General features: G+C 32.9%; 1 pseudogene; it reads right to left on the reverse strand.

Annotated features, from left to right (window-relative positions):
- Positions 1-3,767: 3,767 nt before the first annotated feature.
- LOC142612533 (uncharacterized) lies at positions 3,768-6,760 on the reverse strand (annotated as a pseudogene).
- Positions 6,761-8,673: the final 1,913 nt, after the last annotated feature.

Genomic DNA, 8,673 nt, shown 5'->3' on the forward strand with positions numbered 1-8,673 from the left:
AAAATTTTAAGTGGTTTGGCTAATATTGATGTTCAATCAATACAATAAAATTAATTAAAAATGTTATAAAAAATGTTTTTTATAAGAAAAAACATGTTATTTAAATTAATAGATTTGGTTAATGTACTGAAGCAAATATTTGGGCTTATAAAACATATGGTTTTTAAATTATATGTTCATAAACATATAAATAAATAAATAAATATGTTCATACATAAATATATACAAACATTATACACACACACATATATATATATGGTTTGATTGTTTAGAAGGTAATGCTTTTTTGATAGATTCCAACAAAGGATTTGACTTATCTCCAATACTTTTTTAAAAGGAATCTCTTTTTATTTTAATAAAAGACTGCCACATCACTCATTAACTAAATTAAAGGCGGAGAATAAAACCCACTACCACTTGTCATTATATATTTAAAACAAAATGATATATCCAGTTAAAAAAGTAATAAAAGTAAGCAAAACCCTCAAACAAATCTGTGGAGTGCGGTATTTACCATCAACTATGCAAATTTTCTTTTGATATGTAAGATAGCATTTGTGGCAATATAGGTAAAGAGGTGAAACCACGGTTAAGATCAAGCTTGTGCTGAGGCTGTGGTGCCACCAGGCCATCATGTAGGGGTAGGTCTTTAGAAAGATCTTCAGAGTTCAGAAGAATTTAAAGGCTAACAAGAGATTGCAAGGGCATTCAAATATGGTAGACAATAAGGATTGGAAAATTTTTATAGCTACAAAGAAGTTGAAATTCATCAGAAGATAAAATAAAATGAAAAATTTGACAGAGGAAAGGAAAGTGGGGGAAAAAAACTTTGGGGGTGATTGAGGATTATGCACAATCTCATATAAGTTTGAACATAAATTAATTACTTCTTGCTTAATAAGACCAAGTAAAAGTCATGTTCATAACTCATAAGAGTTTTAAAAAAAATGTTAAGACGCTGACTGCTAAGTTTCATGCTACATCCTCTTTCTTTGAGGTAATATCAACACAGCATAAACCCTTTTGCTTGTGTGTGTGTGTATATATATGGGTGGAGTTCAAGTTCTACCTAGTGTAACTTTAAGTAATGTTATACCACCCAATAACGTATTATTAAATTAATATTTTGAAAATCCAACCGTTAAATTACATATTCTATATATTTTTAACATGCACGTCAATTTTCATATCAATCGGATGTTATTTACCATTTGATCTATAAACTCATCTTTTATGCATTATTTTAAACTACAAAAACTTGAATTTTAACAATTGATTGATGACATGGCTATTAATCTTTGATTACCTTGAAATTTTGCAAGCATGGAGAATATATAAAGATAATGTAATCTAACGGTGGATTTGTCAATATTCGCATTTAATTAAAAAATATTGGGTGGTGTAACACTGCTTAAAGTTACACCAGGTGTAACTTGAACCCAACTCTATACATACATACATATATATATATATATATATATATATATATATATATATATATATATATATATATATATATAATGGGTTTGGCTTACCTTAAATAATTTTTTAACTGAAATTTGCTTTTGTTTTAATGAGAAACGGTCACATCACCCACTAACAAAATAAAATGTGGAGATTAAAATCTATTACTACTTGTCACTGTGTATTTAAAACAAAAAGAAGCCTCCAGTTAAAAAAGTACTAGAGGTAAGTCAAATCCTGAGTTTATAGATTGCTGAAACAAAGGGCCATCTAGTAAAAAATGGCAGGCTTTCAAAGCATGAAAAAAGTTGAACACTTCATAATCCTAATAGCTGATATATATCTTCTATTTGAACTTTCAAAGCAACAGCAAAAATGACTCTTTTTGCATTCAATGCCATATACCAACTTGAATCTAAGCCAATCGTAGAGGTTAAAAGTTAGGTATAGTACTTTAGGTTCAATACATTAGGTTCTCCAATTAAATTCAAACACTTGGTCACATTGATTAACCAATAAAACACAACTAGTGTTATCTTGTCCCAGGACAATTAAATTCAAAACAACCAAGTGTTTGAATTCAATGGGGCAACCTTGATGTATTGCACCTAACTTTACTCAATCCTAAACTAGTAGTAACACACATTGCACTCTTAATTATATTGATCTTACTCATGCAGAAAGCAAGTTAACATCATAGCTGATAATAATAACAAAAAAGGCGCCATTGAGTTAGAGCTCACCGCCCTTTGAACCGAGTAAAAGCCCAAATTTCTTACTTTCCTAATTGAATTGTTAAAGAATGCATGCCTCATGGGACTCAAACCCAAAATCACCCCTTAATATGTTAAATACTTACGTCACAACATAAAGATCATCTCTACGACATCCAAGGTGATCCTCACCTACACTATTGCTTTTGTCACCTCCAACTGTTGTAAGCATTAAGGATAAAAGGTATAATTGGTTGGCAATCTAATGCAAGGAAATCTAATGCAATCTCCCCTCCCTATGTTATATAAGCAATGTCTAAGGTCATATAAGCAAATCTGAAGGTGTTAGTGTGAACAATAAAACGAAGTAGTGTTAGTGTGAACAATAAAACGAAGTAGTGTTAGTGACAGAAGTAAAAGATTAAAACAAGCTCATAAGAAACAGAAAGAAGGCGTTGTAGTTGAAAAGTGCAAGCTTCTGTATCCATATCTAAAACTACTCACTACAATTATCTGGCTCATAAAGAACTGACAAAAAATGGTCCTTTCAATCATAAAGCAACAAACAAAAACAACCATACAACACTTGTAATTGCAACCCTGGGTCCAATATTCAAGGGTAATAGGACTGGACAATCCTACTATTCAGATTGTAATTTTAAGAACCACATACCAAGCTACCATATGATATCTACGACAACAGTAGATCAAAGCAAGAATAACTCTTATTAATAGCAGAAAAGCAGAACATCCATTTGAAATTTCAGATCTATAATGACAATAACATCTTTCAGTCAATTCCACAAAAAAAACAAAAATTAAAGTTGCAAAGTTGGACTGTTATATAATACTAATATTGTTAATTTACATTTCTCATATTCACGCACAATACAAAACAACATGATACCAAGCAACAGAGATTAACTCTTAATCTTATTTTCCAATAAAAATTCTAGATAACTGTTCCACTTGGTAAGTATTTTTGCTTTTCTTTAACTTTACTTACCTCGAATTATTTCAAGTGGGAAAAATAAAATAGAACTTTTACTTTATTCCATCACAAACACTGCTACAAACATCAAAACCAAATTCTTAGCTCAAAATCACAATCAGCAGCTAACACTTCCATTATGGAAGCAATCACCTCCGCTAGAACTCATGTCACACCACTGCTTCAGCCGCCACATACCACAAGAACCAGATATGAAACCAGGTAATTTGTGACAACAGAGAGTATCATCTTGCCAATGCATGCATTTTTTAATCTAGAACATCAATTTTTAATAGAACACATGGCATAATTTTAATTATGCCTTTCTGTATAAGTCGGATGGACTCAAAACTGGTATAAATGTAACCATCATTAGAAAACAGGAATACAAGGACAACAATTTCATAAGACTATAAATACGTTCATTCAAATATTTCCTATTAAAATGGTATAGTTTATTCATCGAAGAGTAAGAAATATAATTAAAGCTACATTAGAGTTAAGAAGGGATCACTTCCCTTATCATATCCATATTAGGGTCAATAGGATCTCACAAGCCAAGCATCATTAGAAATTGACTAAAACCCTAGAGCAAAAAATAAAGATAATAATATCAATTCCTATTTGCAAACCCATAAATGTACAAGTTATCGCATACCATTGTTAACATTACCAACATCAAAAATGAATAACAATGTAAATGTTCAAGCATGATGACTTAATATCATCTTTAATTAATTAGATAATACAACACCTAATTCCATCTATTACCTGAACTGTTTTCCTCCACTCTAATTCTAGAAGCAAAAAGTTTCCAAGTCATACACATCTACCGCTGAATATTAAGCATAGCCTTAGCCTCAGTCTGTTCCTCCAACAAACCCTCACTCACATACATACTCAACAGCTCCCTCTTCTTTTTCTCCAAAACCATCTTCTCTATTTCCTTGTCATCCGGCAATGGCACATGAACCACAAACTCCCTCCTCCCCTCCCTTTCCATCTCCTCCTTCTCCAGCTTCTCCCTTTCCTTCCTCTCCTCCTCCTCCACTTCCTCCTCCATCCCCTCAAACAACACCTCCTTTGCCACGCTCACCACCTCCCCACTCTTAACTGCCTTCTTTGCCTCCCTCCTCACCTCCTCCACTCTATTCCACTCCTCCAACACCTTTGCCCTCATCTTCTCCTCTGCAGGCCCCTCCACCCTCTCCAACACCCCATCCTCATCATCCCTATACCCATAATAACTCGCATCAATCCTCTTATATATATCATATCGAGTCCTCCTTTTTCGTAATTCTGGAGGCTTCTCAAACAGCTCTCTCACTCCCGGCAACTTCTTTGCAGCACCAAAGTACCGGTATCCTGGCCCACGCCCACTAGGATTAGGAACATCCACTATGTTTCCTTCTAAATCAGTCATTTTAGGGGCATGTTTGGCATAATTGGGCCCACCGAGCTCAACAATGCGCCGTTCCCGATGGGATTTTTCCCGGATGAGTTTATTGATCTCGTCATTGAGGTCACGGAGGCGATGCTCTCCAAGCCCTTCATTTTGAATTTCAGCAACTTTGCGGCCAATCTCGCGCATGATCTGCTGGCGCCACTTGTCAGCCTCAGCAAGGTCACGACATTCAGAGGCAAGGAAGGGCCGACGCTCTTTTGGCTTCTTTTTCTGTTCAGCTTCGTGGGCAACATATCTGTTCAGCATAGACTGTGCTTTCTCCTCATTGCGAGCCATCTTATGACCTTGTCTCTAGAAATGTGATCTTGTAACAAAAAACTGAAAAATTGAATTGAATTGTGAATACCATAACCCTCAATAATAAAAACTAAGCATCTATACTATCTACATTACTGTATGAGTAGCTTGACAATAACACACACACACATTCAATGAGACCTGAACCCACAACCTCATTGGCAACATGATTATGATATTATAAGTCTTAACAATTAGAATTAAAAGTCCCAACAAAAAGGAAACTACCAAAAAAAAAAAAAATTGGGATTTTAAAAAACTTATGACTAAGTAAAAATCAGACCCATGATAGAAAATATAAATAAAATAAAAATAAATAAATATTGAACCACAATCCAGCATAAATTATTGAATTAGTACAGCAATTCAAATATTTTTCTACTAAGCAAATTCCCCTCACGAATTAGTCCCATATACCCCAGTAAATGCCCACTCAAACTTTTCGCCCACATTCTTGAACTTATAGGAAACAGAAAGACGACCTAAAACCTCCTCCATTTTGTCTACTACCATTCTATCCAACATCTCTAAGACACCACCTAAAGAACCAAGAGACCCTAAAAATTACCAGTCCAAATGCTAGCAGCCCCGTAAACTCCGAATCACACTTCTATTAAATCGTTAATTCAAATCATTTTTGTTTCTTGCAAGAAAACAATATCTGCCCTCCATGACGTGATCATATTCCTGAGCCAAAGCCATTTGTCGTTATCATTCAACCCCCAAACATTCCAAAAAATTATTCAAATATTCATTGATGCACGACTAAGGCCCTTTCTCTACTAACACTACTGCTTGTCTTGGCTAAGCCATTCTCACAATTCCAAGAACTCGGAAAATTCTTCAACCCTCTTTGCTAATTTCTTATGAGCACTCTCTTCTAACATCTGCTGTTTTTTCCTTGCCTCAATGGCTAATAAGAACAGGCCCGTAACATGCTCCTCAAGACCCTCCAAAGAAGTACCCACAGATATCTTAAAGGCTTTGATTTTCCTGGGAACCCATTGCAACAACTCGCCTTTGGCCTTGCCCCCAACTTCCTCCACCGCCGATTTCTTTGTCTCATCCGGGTTTTCTGTGGCTAATGGCTCCACAATTTACTCCCCTTTGAATTATTTCAAGTGGGGGAAAAAAAAAAGAAAAAAAAACACACACACACTTTAATCCTTTCCAACTTGATACATGCATAATGCCATAATGGCTTAAATATGTTCATTCAAACATTTACTATTAACAAGGTATAGTTTCTCTACCTCTTTTTTTTAATTAGATTTTTTTTTTTTTTAAAGGGCAAGCAAAATTAGGGTCAATTATACATATCTCATATGCCAAGCATCAATAGAAATTAACTAAAATTCCAAGACCAAAAAACAAAGATTATAATAACAATTCCTATTTGCAAACCCTTAAAAAATGTACAAGTTAATTGAGTAACATCATTAACATTACCAACATCAAAAACCAATAAAAATGTAAAAATTTGGAAAATAAAAATATTGGGTGTTAAACAAAACATATGACTTAAAGTACAAATCAGACCCATCATAGAAAACATAAAGAAAAAAAAAAAAAAAAAGTAAACAGCAAAGAAGATTGGTGTATAGACTAGACTAGACTAGAATAGAGCAACATGAACATGAACCCACCAATAAACTCAGAATCAGGAGAGAGAGAGAGAGAGAGAGAGAGGGAGAGAAATCTTACTTGTCGTTGGAAGTTGTAGGAGACGGCAGATCACTTGTAGGGAGGTGGCGGCCAACAAGCGAGCTGAGAGCCAAGCGGAGTCTCGACTTCAGGCCTTCGGTTCTGTTCAGGGGTTATACACTATCTCTTGGATTGTTTTGCAAAATACCGCTATTTTTGTTAACAATTTGGTTAATTAAGAACGTTTTTTAACTATTTGAAAAACTAACATCTTGTAACTGTTCAACCCAACTTCCCTATATTATAGATCCATTTTTAAAATAACATCCATTTTCAAACAATTTTATTTTAATATTAATACTGTTTTTTTTTTTTGGAAAAATAAAACACACCCTATAATAATAATAATAATAATAGAACCTCAATAATAATAATAATAATAATAATAATAATAATAAGTGACATTTTGAGTCTATTTAGGAACAACTTATTTAGTTGAAACTCAAATTTTTTTGTTAAAAGTACTATAAATAAAGTTAAAATGTAATTAAAATAGTACAAGAGAACTCATAAATAGTACCAAAAAGTGCAATAAGACTTATGAGTAGTAGCAAAAATAAGTTAAATAGTAAAAAAAAAGTTGACTTTTTAAGCCAATACCAAACACAACCTTAGATTTATTTATATTTGAATTAAAATTATTTTAGCCCCGTACTCACGTGGTTTCATTTGAATTCAACCTCAAACTTCTCTAATTAAAAAAAAAAAAAAAATCAAACTTCTCATTGTCATACTACCTTTAAAAAGTTAAATTTATATATTAAAAAATAATGCTAAATATGCTACAAATTCTTTTGCATATAAATTACAATGATGAGTCACAAATCACAAAAAATAAAAATAACAATAATAAATAAAAATAATGGAACATTCATTCATCTGGTGCATAGTTCATACAAATTATAATACTCATGCGGCTAATAATGACATGGTGTAATAGGAGTTTTGTAAAATTAAATGCAAGGCTTCCATTGTTATATATAGCATAAATAAAAGCTATAATGCATGATCTCAAATAATCATTTCTCGAAGTCTCTACTATCTACATAAATGTTTACAATGGATCATACAGTGTCAAGATTGAATATAACGTTATAGAGTATATTAGTATTTTATCATTGCCTGCATAAAAAAATAATAATAAATAAATAAATAAAAAGAAGAAGAAGGTATTCTATCATTGTCTTTGAATGGTATTGTGTTCCTATGAGGTTTTTCCCCAAAGTTTTTCCTCCAAAGTTATTTTGAAATCATTATGTATTTTTATAGGGGAAGAATTTTTTTTTTTTTTTTTTAAGGCCCATGTTCTTCATAAAGGGAAAACATAGAGGTTCTCTATTCAAGGGGGAGTAATATTTGTTTTTTTATAGTCATGTTTTCGTCTCCTTTGTCATTTTGTGACGAAAACGGGGGAGTCTAATAGAATTGTTTTGAGTGACTTGATGATTATAGTACAATCTTTGTATGTACTTAAAAGGTTAATGCAAACTTCTTTTTTCCTATTACTACTCTCTATGAGCTTTATTTGTTTGTTCACATCTCAAGAAAGACATGCTTTATTATCTATACATTTCTCACGTTTTTGCAAGTAGGTCTAGGTTGGTTTGTGGTTTTTTGTGACTTACTTGTAATACATTATGTTTGTAATCTTGAATTGACTTTGTATTATAATGCTTTGTCATGGAATTGACAAAGGGGGATTGGTAGGGTTCATAGATGTATTTTCAAATCCCAACGCCAATACGTGTCAAAACTGGGTCGTATCAACATAATCGTGATATAGTTAAGTTTGGGGAAGGTTTTGATTTGTTCAAAAATAAGGAGTTGATGATCCTTTGCCCATATCTTTTGTGCTATAATAATTAATTTCTAAGTGAAACATGTTTTGCTGTAAATCTGACATCTAGGGCTTTAAAACGGACATAAATTTTATTCAACTTGGATTGGAAATGAGTGAGACATGGTCATTTGAAGTTGACACAACAATGTTTAATCTAAGAATCTCACTTTAAGCAAATCTCAAGCGAAATTGGGCAATA

This window comes from Castanea sativa, chromosome 10 (genome assembly GCF_040712315.1).
Source record: "Castanea sativa cultivar Marrone di Chiusa Pesio chromosome 10, ASM4071231v1".
Lineage (NCBI taxonomy): Eukaryota > Viridiplantae > Streptophyta > Magnoliopsida > Fagales > Fagaceae > Castanea > Castanea sativa.